Source organism: Canis lupus, chromosome 22, assembly GCF_003254725.2.
Source record: "Canis lupus dingo isolate Sandy chromosome 22, ASM325472v2, whole genome shotgun sequence".
Classification (NCBI taxonomy): Eukaryota; Metazoa; Chordata; class Mammalia; order Carnivora; family Canidae; genus Canis; species Canis lupus.
Window position 1 is genome coordinate 22,435,348 of NC_064264.1, and position 16,598 is coordinate 22,451,945.

Below are 16,598 nucleotides of genomic sequence, written 5' to 3' on the forward strand. Positions count from 1 at the left end.
TATGGTGTAAGAGAATGGTCTAGTTTCATTCTTCTGCACGTGGCTGTCCAATTTTCCCAGCACCATTTATTGAAGAGACTGTCTTTTTGCCAGTGGATAGTCTTTCCTGCTTTGTCGAATATTAGTTGACCATCAAGTTGAGGGTCCACTTCTGGATTCTCTATTCTGTTCCATTGATCTATGTGTCTGTTTTTGTGCCAGTACCACACTGTCTTGATGACCATAGCCTTGTAGTACAACCTGAAATCTGGCATTGTGATGCCCCCAGCCATGGTTTTCTTTTTTAATATTCCCCTGGCTATTTGGGGTCTTTTCTGATTCCACACAAATCTTAAGATGATTTGTTCCAACTCTCTGAAGAAAGTCCATGGTATTTTGGTAGAGATTGCATTAAACATGTAATTTGCCCTGGGTAACATTGACATTTCACAACATTAATTCTGCCAATCCATGAGCATGGAATATTTTTCCATGTCTTTGTGTCCTCCTCAATTTCATTCAGAAGTGTTCTGTAGTTTTTAGGGTATAGATCCTTTACCTCTTTGGTTAGGTTTATTCCTAGGTATCTTATGCTTTTGGGTGCAATTGTAGATGGGATTGATTCTTTAATTTCTCTTTCTTTAGTCTCATTGTTAGTGTATAGAAATGCCACTGACTTCTGGGCATTGATTTTGTATCCTGCCACACTACCGAATTGCTGTATGAGTTCTAGAAATCTTGGGGTGGAGTCTTTTGGGCTTTCTATGTACAGTATCATGTCATTTGCAAAGAGAGAGAGTTTGACTTCTTCTTTGCCAATTTTTGGAATTTATTTTTGTTGCCTGATTGCTGAGGCTAGGACTTCCAGTACTATGTTGAATAGCAGTGGTGAGAGTGGACATCCCTGTTGTGTTCCTGATCTTAGGGGAAAAGCTCCCAGTGTTTCCCCATTGAGAATGATATTTGCTGTGGGCTTTTCGTAGATGTCTTTTAAGATGTTGAGGAATGTTCCCTCTATCCCTACACTCTGAGGAGTTTTGATCAGGAATGGATGCTGTATTTTGTCAAATGCTTTCTCTGCATCTATTGAGAGGATCATAAGGTTCTTGTTTTTTCTCTTGCTGATATGATCAATCACATTGATCGCTTTATGAGTGTTGAACCAGCCTTGCATCCTGGGAATAAATCCCACTTGGTCATGGTGAGTCATCTTCTTAATGTATTGTTGGATCCTATTGGCTAGTATCTTGCTGAGAATTTTTGCATCCATGTTCATCAGGGATATTGGTCTGTAATTCTCCTTTTGGTGGGGTCTTTGTCTGGTTTTGGAATTAAGGTGATGCTGGCCTCATAGAACGAGTTCGGAAGTACTCCATCTCTTTCTATCTTTCCAAACAGCTTTAGTAGAATAGGTATGGCTTCTTCTTTAAATGTTTGATAGAATTCTCCTGGGAAGCCATCTGGCCCTGGACTTTTGTGCTGGGGAGGTTTTTGATGACTGCTTCAGTTTCCTCCCGGTTATCGGCCTGTTCAGGTTTTCTATTTCTTCCTATTTCAGTTTTGGTAGTTTGTGGTATCCGGAAATGCATCTATTTCGTCTAGATTGCCTCATTTATTGGCGTAAAACTGCTCGTAATAAGTTTTTAAGATTCTTTGTATTTTCTTGGTATTGGTGGTGATCTCTCTCATTCATGATTTTATTAATTTGAGTCTTTTCTCTCTTCTTTTTAATAAGGCTGGCTAATGGTTTTGAGAACCAACTCCTGCTTTTGTTAATCTGTTCCACAGTTCTGGTCTCTATTTCATTGAGTTCTGCTCGAATCTTTATTAACTCTCTTCTTCTGCTGGGTGTAGTTGGATCTATTTGCTGTTTTTTCTCCAGATCCTTTAGGTGCAAGGTTAGCTTTTGTATTTGAGTTCTTTCCAGTTTTTGGATGGATGCTTGTGTTGCGACGTATTTCTCCCTCAGGAGCTCAATAAATATTTTAATAAAAGAACTAAAGACCATTCAAAAGTTTCCCAAAATTTGGGGGAAAATCAAATGCCTTATCATGATCTTAAAGCATCTGCCTAGATTTCCAAACTGAACTGACACTCTATCTGCCTAACTTGCTTGGTTTCAGTTACTCTATCTTCAGTTCCTTGAACACGCCAATTCTTTTTCACCTTAGAACCTTTGTACCAGCTATTCCTTTTTCCAGGTAATTATTTTCTTGAGATATTTCATAGTGTACTCCCTATTTTTCTGATGTCAGCTCAAGGGTCATGTTTTTAATGGTTTCCCTTAACTGTTCCCTAATTGTTTTCCTAATGACCTTGATTCTCTGTGAAAACTGCAGGTAGCTTAGCAGTTTCCCCTAAATTCCTATGATCTTATCTACCCACCTACCAGGATCCGCACCCACTTAATCTGCTATATCACTTGTTAACATCCTAATGTTAAACATCTGTGTTTTTCTATATCATAAGATCATATTCTTCATTTCTTTGTGGTTTATTTTTTATTATCCATTGTTTCTCCTCTCTAAAAGAATGTAAATTCAATTATGTTAACACATGGTCTACTTGTTTAAAGATGAAGACCCTCACTGAGCACAGTTTCTGGCAAATCATGTGGCCCCAATAGATGTTAGCTTTTAGTTTATAAAAAGCCCAACAAAACAGAACATTTTGGGAAAGCAGCCATTGTGTGACCTCCTATGGTTTCACCTCCCAGGCTTGCCCAGCTAGAGCCTTGGGCCTGGAATACTTCTACTGAGAGATAAAAGCCCTCATTGCCTATGAAGGGCTTATTTCCATATGTGGGAATAACTTATCTTGTTTCAGACTCAATGCATATTCTTTTGTTCTGCTTAAGTGTGTGCATCATAGGACACATGGCCAACTCCAAAACTATCCAGACCCTGTGGAGAGAGAATAGGATCCTCCTTCTAGAGCACTAGAAGAGTGTTGTGCAGGCTAATTGCCCTACATCAGCTGTTGGGAGGATATGACTGACCATGGAATACTGTTGCTCATTACTGAAGCTAATTTTGCTCTATCTTTTCTCTATGTGAGTAAAGCACTGCTTCATCTAGTACTTGGTTGTGTTGTGTTTTCTTGGTGACTCTGATACCAAGATGCAATGGGCAAAAGTGTTTTAACGTCTGTTCCTGATGGTTGGCATAATGATGATCTTTGCTATTCTCCATGTAAATGGAGTTCTACCCTAGCACTGGTAACCAGTATATACTATGTTTGAAGAATGGAATAAAATACAAAGTGTGACTCATAAATTAATGACACTAGTTTGAAGGTAGTAAAGGATAAGTTTAAGGGTGCAGCTACATGGTCAGAATGTTTGGATTTCAGTTCCAGTTTTGCCATGTACTTATTGTAAAGTGACCGTGCATCCGAGTTTTCTGGGACAGTCTGATTATGTTTGCTGAACTCATTTTTCTACTTTCAATATTAAAAAAAAAAAAGATTTTATTTATTTGACAGAGAGAGAAGGAGAGAGAGAGCACAGGCAGGAGGATCCAGAGAGGGAGAAGCAGACTCCCTGCTGAACAGGGAGCCCAATGTGGAGCTCGATCTCAGGATCCCAGGATCATGACCTGAGCTGAAGGTAGACACTTCATCCACTGAGCCATCTAGGCACCCCTGTACTTTCACTCTTAAAGGTGTCCTGGGTTGGAAAGAAAATAGTATGTCCCTCCAATCCAAAGTAAGCTTTTCTTCTTGGGACAAACCTTTCTTGTTCCAGTTCTTTCACTTGGAAGTAAGAACAAAAGTGATACATAGCTCCTATAGATGTTGAGAAGATTAAATAACCATGTATATATATGTATATATATGTAAAGCATATTGTTTTTTTGTGTTTACTAAACACACATACAATATGAAAGTCATAGAGCTTGGACTAATCAATATATTATTCAAATATATATCACTGACATATTTTGCTGTAAAATTCCCTTCATCAGCCCATATTTATATTAAATATAAACTTTGTAGAAATATAGTAATTTAAACAACAAAGCATCATCTAACAAGACAAGTGCCTAATCATTCCTTTTATAAAAGGACAAAACACATTGTACATTTACACTGGACATTCAATAGTATACTTCCCAATGACTACCTACTTCCTTGTGGGTAGAGACACCAGGAAATAAACTATTAAAGCATTCTCCATAACATTATCAATCAGAAAGGGTATAGGTTTTTCTCTGAATATAGGGTATATGTCAGTAGTAAAAATTAGGTCAGATATACAAAAAGGCATTTAAATTCCCATTGTAGGAAATATATTTGTTGCATAACCTTAGTTTATTCTTTTTATTACTCAAAAAAATCCCTTCCTTATTAAAACTTGTTTTGTGACCTTTTTAATTCTTATAATTTAACTTTTAATTTTTATTTTCTAACAAAATTACAAGATTTCTTTTACTTAGTATATTTATTTAAATCACATAATTGGAATTATCATTCTACATCAAGAATATAGAAAAAAAAGAAAACGTTACTGTTCATTCAACAGCGAAGGTTATGAGCTAAAAATTCTGAACATCTAAAATAGAACACAATTAATTTTAATAAGCTAAAGTGCAACAGTAAGGCAAAAAGACAAGATATGTGATAAGCAGCTGTGGGACCTAAAGGTCATCACTAAACATGATTCTCATTTACCCTTTTACTTTTAGTGTCAGGATCTTGTTCTGGCAACATAAGCCCCTGAGACTTCTCAAGCCGTCCCTCTATATTGAGCTACCTTGCTAATTTAAAAGCCTTAGTGATTATGCTCTGTTATGATATTAATGGAAAGGTCAATGAATTCATGAAAATATCTTTTTTTTTTTTTTTTTTTTTGCTTTTATGACATTCTGAACCTTTTCTGCTTTTACAATTTTCAACAAGAAACTGATCATCTGGGTCATTTTGCATAATAAATGAACATAAGCAGTCATTGTTTGTGATAATATCACTTTCCCTGTCACATCCTGAATGCACAGAATGAGGATCTCTGGATTGTTTGATACATTTTCTTGTTTTTAATAAAAACAATAACTTTCATGGGAAAAGAAGAAAGTGTTTTTAATAAGACAAGCTACAATTTAGAAGCTGAAAAGGTTAAAAACTACCTTCAAAATCTTATATTAAGTCTTGACATAGTGACTGTTAATACCTTTCAGAATGCTTTTAAACAGTGTTTTACATTGAAATTGTCTGTGTGTGGTGTCGAGTAAAATAACAGAAACAAAGACCAGAGAGGCTTAAGGTAATAGAGTAAAGGAATGGAAATATTGCATAACATAAAAAGGAAAATAATATGAATACTATTTCTGGCATAGATCCAATTCTGTAAGCCATAATCATACTTATATTTTCCCATCTACTACACTCATATATTAAAAAGAAGGATTTTAATATTTTTCTCATTGTGTGACAAGAGACATATCTTTCACATTGAGCCAGGACAAACTTTCTTTTAGAGATGGATCATATAAAACAGTGGAACCCTGCTTCCCCATTTGTGCTAATACAATAAGAAAACAACATTTTGGAGAAGGTATTGATGTGGATATCTTGTGATTTTTGGTGTGGGTGCTAATTGTTGCTTTAAATGGAGTTTGTAAACAAAAGCAATTTTGAGGACTTGGCCTGCACTTGAATAATAGATGAGCTTTTCATTTCATTTTATGTATATACAAAGCCAAACTAAACTGTATTCTAGCAAGTTTTATTTATTTTTAGTTTTTTAAAGATTTTTATTTATTTATTCATGAGAGACACAGAGAGAGAGAAGGAGAGAGAGAGAGAGAGGCAGAGACACAGGCAGAGGGAGAAGCAGGCTCCATGCAGGGAGCCTGACGTGGGACTGGATCCTGGGTCTCCACGATCATGCCCTGGGCTGAAGGCAGTGCTAAACCACTAAGCCATCAGGGCTGCCCACTGGCAAGTTTTAATAGTATCTAAGGACAAATTCTGGCTAAATATTTTTGATGGCCCATGTTTAAAGAGTCCAAGATTTTTAGACACGTTACCATTTTAATCAGCAAAGGATCACTGTATAATTTACCATGTTTCATAATATGTTAATTCCACAGCCCTGGACACAGATAATCTGATTAGAGTTTATAGCCTGAATTTATACTGTTTGAGTGCTCAGAAATCACTACAGCAGTCTGGTGGTGATCAAGTGAAAAGGGCAGATCAGAATCAATTGAAAATTAAATCTGGAAGAACCCACAATCAGGCATCAGATCAGCCCCACATATTTAGTTCCAAAACCACGAATACAAGCTCAGTATGTACACCCCGCCCCCCACACCAGAATAAAGCACCATGAGTGAGACAAAAAGAGTACCTGGAGAAAATAAGGAAACACAGATCAGAAGCCTGCTCAAGATTCTAAGAAAGAAGCCACAAATAAACTTACATGAATAAAAAAGAAAATAGAAATAAAATGCTGTACAATTTAAAAAAAATGATAGGAAACTACTTTCAACTCTTTGATAATTAAAATCTATATAAAAAGCTAAATTTCTAGAACAAAATAATTGCAACTAAAACTGATCTAGATAGATATGTAAAATCTATCACTAGATTTTATGAAAGAAATTGAAAAGATAAGCTACAGTGGCCAAACAATATTTGTAAATCACATATCTAGTAAAGAATCAATAACTACAGTATATAAAGAAATTCTATAAGTAAAACAAAATAAATGTAAAACTAAATAAAAACGTAAAAACATAAATAAAAAACTGATAAAAATGATCAAAACCATGAAGACCTCAGAAAAGAAGAAACCTGAATTATTTATGGTTATAATTTCATAATTTACATATGGCAATGCATTTACATTTACACTGATGATCAAGGAAATGCAAATTGAATCCGCAGTGAGAAATTATTTACATATACAAGTCTAGAAAACATAAAGGCTGATAATATCAAGTTTTGGAGAAAAAAGAAGCAATGGAAACACCTATGAAGGGCTTCCTGCTGTACAATTTGGTGTAATCATTTTAAAAATAATTGGGTTGGCATGTACTTGCACATGTACCTTAAGAATAGGGATAAAATAATTGAAATATTCTAATATTCACAAGGAGAATGAAGAAATAAATTGCAAAACATTAACTTATCCTACAAAATATTATTCTACAAATACAGTTTAGAAGAGTGGTAAAATGAATCACTCTCAGTTATATGGAACATCAAGTCAATAGATACCATAATTATAAGGTTGAGGAATAAAGAAATTTTTTGAGAAAACATAGGACTTCATTGCATTTACATGTTTTCAAGTTAACAAAATGGCACAATATATTATTTGAGGATACAAACACATACAGCAAGTCTATGAAAAAAAGCAAAAGGATGCTGTATGAATGGTTTAAAAGGAAGATTTCCTGTGAGAAGGAAGAGAATAGAATGGGCTTGAACGGAGTTTAAAGAGAATAGCATTTGTCTTTTAAATGGAATCTTGGGTCAATACATGGGTGTTTCTTATATCTTTTTATTATACAACTGTAATGTTTTTTTGAAATACTATGTATCTGCAATGAAAACTATGCTGAAGTTATTAGTTGTAAAGCACATGATCTTTTAATGCAAGTCCACACATAGCCTAATGTTGTTAGACACACATGGGCAATGTGTCTCAATATATGTTACCTTGTAGAATTGTAAAATTAAAAAGGAATAGTTTGTAGATTTGATTCACTTGTGATGCCATGAATCCTTTTCATACCAGAATGTAATTTATTACATAATTTATTAATTAATTTTAAGTACCTACTGACACATTCATTTTAAAGAACATGAAATGTTTTGTTCAATTTTTATAGACTTTCAATTTTTTATTTTTAAAATTAAAACAAATTTTTAATTCCAGTGTAATTAATGTACAGTGGACATTATGACCATTGTATGACCATTAAAAATAAGTTGAAAATTATCTCATAGATTCTAAAGTAAAGATATTTAAAAGTTTTTTAGGATTAGACACACATATCCATTAAACACATGTCAAAGGAATTCATAAGAAATTCTTTCCATGATTTACAATTTCAATTATTGTATATCTAAGCAAATGACAAAATTTAAATTACATATAACTATTACAACACAAAAGTGATTTTCCACAAAGAGATATTTATTTTTTAAATTAGATCTGATTCTCTTGCATAACTTCTAACTAAAAATGATACAGAAATGGGGCAAATATAATGGGAGGCAGGGTATATGGGAAATGTTTGATTTCTTTTAGGTCAACTTGAATTTCAAAGAGAGAATATCTTTAACTTCCGATCACATCAAAGTTATGTCTTAAGAGAAAAAATTTGCAGAGCAATACCATAATTGTGGTCTAAGTCAATAAAACTCTCAAAGTTGCCAACACGATATTCAAGATCTTTCTGAATTTATGATAAATACTAAATTTTATATCTGATACCCTCCCTGTTCATTTTATTTCACCTGCCACATTTTTAAACACAAAAATCAATATGAGTTACTATCTCCTACTTATGCAAAAATTTACAACAAATAAATAGAGAATATTAGTACTGGCAGTTTACCTAATGAGATGCTGCTTCAAATGTGCAAGCTCGGCAAATGACTTGTAAAGTGTCACTGGAAATTAAAAGTAACAACATTTTGTGAAAAGTTTCAGCGACCAATCTGAAAATGTCTTCACTCAATTTAAATTCCTAAACCTCTGCCTGTCTGACAAGATGATAGAAGTACGGAGGCCAAAAATAGGCACAGATTATGCTATAACATCTGATACTTTTCAGGAGAAAATTTGGGAGAACGACAAAGTGGAATACTGTTTATAATGTGATTTTGAGGCTGTTGTGTAAATTGCTAAGATTTATTTTTATGAAAACTTCCAATTCCTTAATTTATACCTTCCTAAACCTGCTCAGATAGTGAAACAAACACAGTAGGGTTAGGTTTGGATCTACAATAAAGTATATAGGACTATTATAAAAATAAAAGATAGATTAGTTAATGTTACTTCCTTTGGTTTTAGCTTCAAATCATAATTATTTATTCATCTTTTATTCTTCTGTACTGAAAGAGGGATTTTTCCTTAACCCCATCTTGACACTTACATTTTGAAATGATTTAAGGACTCTCAGAGATGAAAGATTACCTTTATAATCATAAAGAAAGACTGATTATCACTAACCTGATTAAAGAAAAAGGCTGCAAGCCTTTTGGGTAGTGAAACGAACACCTGTACTAGTTTAATGTAAATTGTCACAGTCTTACCCTTGCCTCCATTTTTATAAGTTTGTTTGCTTTGTTTTTAGAGCAAGTAAAGAAGCCAATTTTTAGGTAGATAGTTATTACAAAGGATTACAACTTACTTAGTAATCTTATCATCAGAAATCTGTGGATATTCTGCTGAGACTAAATGGAAACCGTTCGTATTCACTTAATGCATAAACTAAATTATAAAAGGTTTCCTAAAATGAATAGCAGAGAAAATGTGAGGTCACATATCTGAGCTTAGGATATAAACACCAATAAAATCAAGTTTTTTTTTTTTAACTATAAAATCAATTTTAGAAATCATAAACCACAAATCAGCATTTAACCAATTATATAAATTACTTAGTGATTCAAAAATTTGGAGGCCTAGGTCAAGAGTGATTATTTACATTAAATTTGTGTGTCATACTATTTTCACCTATCTCAGCTCCCATTTCATTAGATACAAAGCACACAAGGTATCTCTTTTTTAAAACTATTATTGTTTTGTATGTCATGGGTATAGAGATTTTAATGTTTACACTTTTAGAAAGTGTTTTACACTTTTCAGTTTTAATACATCATTTTATATTTCTTGTTAGAATTTTATTTCCCACAGAAATTTCATGTGTTCTTTCCAACAGAACACTTCCTGCTTTTTCGATCATTCGAGCACTGTTCCAGTAGATTTTGAGACTTTGCAGACCTTTAAAGGGCTATTAAAACTGGAGCCTTGAATAAATCTATTTACTAAAGATTTTATGACTTCTTCACAAATGTAATAAAGTGGTTGAAAATCTAATTTCAGAGTATTTTTCTTGGCTTTTTTAAAGTTCTTTTTGTATGATTAGTTATTAATGTGAATATTTTCCCTATAAATTTTGCAATATTTTTTAAAGTATGTAAACACATTCTTATAAAACTTTAAACAATATAGAAGTATATTACATGAATATTGAATGTTTTTCTTTTTTTTAAATTAAAAAAGTTTTTTTAACAAAATTATTTATTCATTCATGAGAGACAGAGAGAGAGAGAGGCAGAGGCATAAGCAGAGAGAGAAGCAGGCTCCATGCAGGGAGCCCAATGTGGGACTCGATCCCGGGACTCCAGGATCACTCCCTGGACCCAAGCCAGGCTCTCACCCGCTGAGCCACCTAGGCATCCCTTTAATTTTTTTTTTAAGATTTTATTTATTTAATCATGAGAGACACACAGAGAAAGGCAGAGACATAAGGCATAAGGCAGAGAGAGAAGCAGAGTCCTTGCAGGGAGCCCAGTGAATGTTTTTCTTATTTTTCCTTATGCCAATACTCACTATCAAGCCTTTCCTCAGAGATACTAAGATATTTAAGTTTAACATGTATTTTCTGGAACTTTTCACTACGCATATATTCTTTTCCCTAAAATTTTGGTTTAAGAAATTTAAGTAAGATCAATACACAGTTTGTTTTTTTCTCCCTAACATCTCACCATTTCTTCTTCCTTTCAATAACATTGGTAGCCTCATGTATCTGACTCCACAATTTTTCCATATTTATAAAAAATGCTATTATAATGCATCTTGTACTTTTTTGCTTTTTAAAAATATGAGTTCACATTACAAACAATACTTTGAAGCTTAAAGTTTCTCATTTCAAATGAATATTGCCTAAACCTTCAGATATCTCTTGAACTTCATTTAGAAGCCTACACAGTATTCCACTGTGAGTATACCACTCGTTATCTACTTATTATTCTAAGACAAGTATTCAAATTATTTTAAGGTTTCTTTCCTAAGGTAAAATTGTGGCTATATAGCTTTGATCACAGACCTATTTTATTCCTTGGTGATAAAATACCAAATGAGGGATTAATTTTACTTATACTTTAGTATACTTACACTACTTTAGTTTGAATGGATTTTGCCAAATTTTCAGTTGTTTTCATAGCTTTAGCAGATTTTTATGTAAACATAGTTATATATTTATGCTAATTCTGAGATAGTCTATTTTTTTTTATTATTTAACTCTTGCATCCAGAAATATGGGAAGTCTCTCCATCTGTTCGGTGGTTTGTTTTTGTTCTCTCCACATGTAGAGTAAGATTTTATATTTAATTTCAATAGAATATGTACCTTTTGTTAAATTTACATTTCAGTTTTTACCATCGTTAATAGACTTCATGTTTTTCTTTTCATTTATGACTGGATGCTATTATTCTAGAGAAAACACTATTTTTCTCTATCAAGTTGCCATTCTTAACCAATATAGGACTTTGTATTTTTATCCATTTGGTTAATTTTTCCTTGCCAGTCCACTAAGTGGGAAATATTTTATCATTTACATTTCTTTTATCAGCCTTAGGGACAACCATATCTTCATTTGTTAATTACAGAACCACTATCTGAGGAATCATCGTAAACTCCATATATAAGTTAATATCTACTTCTTCACCACTACTTGTTGCTAAAGATACATTTACTTCCTCATTTTATTTTTTAAAAATAAGGTACAAAATATGCTTGGCTCAGGTTTGGAATAGAGTCAGACTCCATTTTTGATGCTTGACTGCTGATAGACTAGGCTCCACTCCCTTTTGCCCCACATCAGAGAAGGCCTGTAAGAAAGTCCCAGTATGGTTTCCTCTGGCTCAAATTCTGGCTTACCCATTCACCCTGATCTAGTCCCAATCTCTAAACACAAATGAGGCCAGAGTAACCTGACCATGCCCCAGTCTTCCTGTCTTACCCCACATGGAACCTGAACTCTTCTTACCAAATCATTTTGCAGTTTACTATAGGAATAATAAAATTCACTTCTCATCCATTGGTACATGTATGTCATTTATTCCAACATCCATAATTCCCTGGGGGAGAGGGCAGCTCCCCAGCCTCCAGCAGGGATGATGAAAGTCCAAATTAAATCATGCTTGTTTTAGTCTGATTGGGCTGTTATAACAAAACTCCATAGACCGGGTGGATTATAAAAAACAGAAATTAATCTCCCACAGTTCTGGAGGCTGGAAGTCCAAGATCAGAGTGCCAGTTTGGTTGGGTGAAGATCCTCTTCCAGGTTGCAGACTTCTTGTATCCTCACATGGTAGAAGGGACATGTGAGGCTCTATTATGAAAGCATTAATCCCATTCATGAAAGCTCTTCCCCCATGACTTAATCCCCTTCCAAAGGCCCTCCTAATACCACATTAGGATTTGAAGTATGGATTTTGGAGGGACACAGACATTCAGATCATGGCACTGTTCTAATAGTCTTTATTACTATTCCCCAGACAAACCATTGCTTTTCTTTGGGATTCTATACACAATGTAGGATGATGGACTCAGACATAAAAACTTAGGACCTAAGAATATCCAGACATGCTAATGAATAGTAGTTTAAATTTTTTATGCTATACTTGGAAGTAGTTTTGCCATTTTTTATTCATAGTTCAGTTTTTAAAGTCCTCAAGCATTCATCAAATGACAATTTTTTAGCTGTATTCTTATTATAATAATGATAGAGTATACTTTAAGATTTTACCACTAAATTTATATATTTTAGCTCATTTAGACTCCTAAGAAACGCAACAGTAGGATTACTAGTAGTATGATTTTACAGATTAATAAATTAGGAACCAAACAGGCCAGTTATTAAGGACATACCTGGAATCTCAGGACAGATTGTCTAAAACCCATTCTTAAAGCACAACTAGATAAAAATGTATCGGAATCCCACACTTGACATTAAAATGTACTGTCTTCTCACATACTTCAGATAGTCTTATAAATATTATCCAACAGGATGATAACTGGTGTAATATACATAGGAAAATTATAAGGTGGAAGTATCAAGAGCTAGTATGTACTTCTTGGAGATAAAACCAAAGAAAGACAAATAAAACAAGTGAAAAAGCAAAAAGGGAACATTTTATGAAAATTCAATTGTTCCTATATCCTCATAAGATTTTACTATCTTTTAAAAGTGTAGTCCAGATGCTTCATTCATTTTGAGCCATTGAAATATTAAACCACATTACAATAAATGCATCATGGCCAGATTTGAGTAATTAAAATTAGAAAAGGAATGCTTTGTCTTCTCTTTCTAGGTACCCATGATTACATTTCCTGGATTTGCAGAAGAGATATTTGTAGTTGTCAAAAATTTAACTAAAATTTGAATAATCCCCTATTTTTCAGAGGTAAAAAAATTAAATAGTTCTACATTATTGGGCCCCCAGTAACTTATGTAAGACTAATTCTGCAGTTAATGCCCTTTCCTGTCTATAAATAGTGCCAATATTTGATAGTTTCATTAATCAAGGGCAAAATCTTGACCACAATTTTAGAAATGTCAAGTTGCAAGTGGCATGCAGTTTTGGTGATGAATGGAATAATTTCTCCATGAGTACAAATTGAAATGAAAGCTGATAGAATATTAAAGCATTAGGTTTTAAATATATTTGAGAGATCAGTTTATAGCTAATAAAGTTAAAATTAGAATAATTTAAGTGGTGTATGTTTAATCACACAGATGATGATTGTCATAGTAAGGATTACAACACAAGTTTCTATACCAGGTATTAAAGCATCTCTCTAATATTGATGGAGCATAGGCTAAGTATCAGGGTTTTAAGCTCAGAAACGGCAGTATGAAGTGATGAGAGAACGTATCTCCCTTTGCACTATACAATGTTTCTGGAAGATATGGATAATTGACTGTATGTAAGTCCTCAGTTAAATGGTTTATCCTATGAAGATAAAGTAACAGAATGACCAATTTGAAAAAGAAGTCAGATACTCTGTGATCCACAGACCTGGATTCTGTCTTTATTTTTTTGTAAAAAGATCTTGATCCTCTGCTGATTTTAGCTGATGATCTCATGGTACCACTTGAAAGATTATAACTAAGGAGAAGCTAAGTTAGTGCAGTTAAAAAAAGGCAAAATAAATAGATAACATTCAACATTTTTTAATCACCTCAAATTCTGGGCATTTTTTTTCTCTCTCAACTATTGCCCAACTAAACTGGACAAAGTCTCAGTAGATCAGTGTCTGAGTTATTTCCAAGGGTGGTAGGCAACCATGTCTTGCTTCTCCTACCCTGAAAAATTTTGAATTTTAGTCAACCTCATCACTGCGTATAATTGTATGTATGTAATTTTCTTTTTTAAAAGCATATGCTTTAAAATTAATTATTTATTTATTTTTAAAGTAACCTCTATGCCCAACATGGGGCTTGAACTCAGGACCCTGAGATCAAGAGTCACATTCTCTAATGATTGAGCCAGCCAGGTGCCCCTGTGTAATTTTTGCTATAAATATTCATTAATTAGAAAAATGCTTAAGAATCAGGAAAAATCAAAAGGGGTTAACAGTTTATTGTTAATTGTAGAGAGATTTGCAAAAATATGACCTCCAGAAAAATTCCCTCTATTTGCATTTGGATACATTTAATATAAACACTAAGTAGTCGACAGTGTTTAATTTATTCTGATTATAAGGCAGATTTGACTTAAATGTATCTTTATATGAGAGGGTAATGAGGTATAATGAGAAAAAATACATAAGGATTCAGGACAATGAGTATTAAACTTTGCTTGCATCTAATTAAATAAATGGGGGCCAGCCATTATCACCTCTCTATTACTATATTCTCTCTCCTGTAAAAACAGAATTATTTAGACACATAATCTTTCAAGCCCTTTCTTTCAATATTTTGTCAGAGAATAGTACTTGTCCTCTTTTTTTAGGACATTCATTTATCATGTATATATAATTCTAAATTATGCAACTACAAATCTTTCTGAATTAAAATGCAGATTGATTTTGCATGGCTACCAATGAGAGGAGCAGAAGTTCTATCCTTCTCATTGTAGCAGAACAGGCAGGTAAAATTATAAATTCACAGCCATTTGTTGTTTAACTGTAAGTTGGACTTAACTTTCTTAACATAACTGAGTTGCCAATAAACTAGCACAAGGGTGACTTACTGGGCTCCAGAGCTCAAAATGTTTCCATAGGCTGTCCATCTGTTACTTAATTTTAATGATGTCTACGTATTCAAATAGATAATAATAAACTCTCCTAGTGAAAGTGAAAGTAGGTCTTGTGCTTTTGGTTTTCCTAAAGTTAAGTTTAAAGTTAGTAGAGTATGAGCTGTATAAAAAAACCATGTTGATACCTTTTGTCCTCATTCATGGTCATATAACAACTTCCATGCAAGTAAATCAGTAGATTAAAAACAGCAGTACAAATTTATTTTAGAATCTGAAACTCAAGTAGTGATTTCAGGACAAATAATTTTTTAAAGTTATTTTAAATTTGGGGCAGAAAATTAATGTTTCCTCTCTACAACTGAGAGGTCATGCATTTATAAAGCTATTCTACACCATATATTTGAAACACTAAAATAGTATAAACTGAAATGTCAATTATTTTCAGTGTTTAAAGAAAAGAAATAACTGTGATCCAATTTTTCTCATGAAGAACTTTATGACTAGCTTGTTAGTTTACATTTTAGATAGATTTTCCCCCAGTTTTATAGAAATAAATGACATATACCATTGTATAAGTTTAAGGTATACAGCATGATGGTTTGAGTTACAAATATTATAAAATGATTAACACAATAGGTTCAGCTAACACCCATGGATACATTTATTAAACGTCAACTGACAGCAAGGCAAATCAGTGGTTAGTTGCTTGGGATGTATAAAATAGGAAGTAATTGTGGTAAGTATGGTAGCTAACTGAGCTCTCTACACAGGGCGCTTTACATAAACTGTGAAATCAAAATTGTAACTTTGCACATAGTATATAACAGATTTATGTATAACTTCCCATAAAGTATACATACAACATAATATGTGTACACTGCTACTATATATAGTATACATGCATTCAGTGAGGAGAGAGAGTAGGGAAGCACCCTTTACTGGCACAGAACTCATCAACACTAAGCAAATGTTGGAAGTTAGTCAGAGAATAGAGAATATGAAGAAGCAGCAAATCCTTAGCAATTATGCTTATGTCAGTTCATGGATTAGGATCAGCAAAATTCATTCTAACAATTTTCATATAAAAGTTAAATAGGTAACAGTGTCTTTTATATATTAAATAACTATAATGTAGTTTTAAAGTTAAATAGGTAACACTGTCTTTTATATATTAAATAACTATAATGTATTTTTAAAGTTAAAATCAGTAATGAATTGGCTCAAATAGTAATCTTAATCTTTAGGAGACTGAGAGAGACCATTAAAATTTTACCCATGTTCTCTTTTAGCCAACTTATACAACTTCTCGATATGTTTGTGATTATCTTTTCTAGAGTAGAAAGACTAAAATTTGTGTGACAAGAAAATGAAATTTGAATACCCATTACATTGCT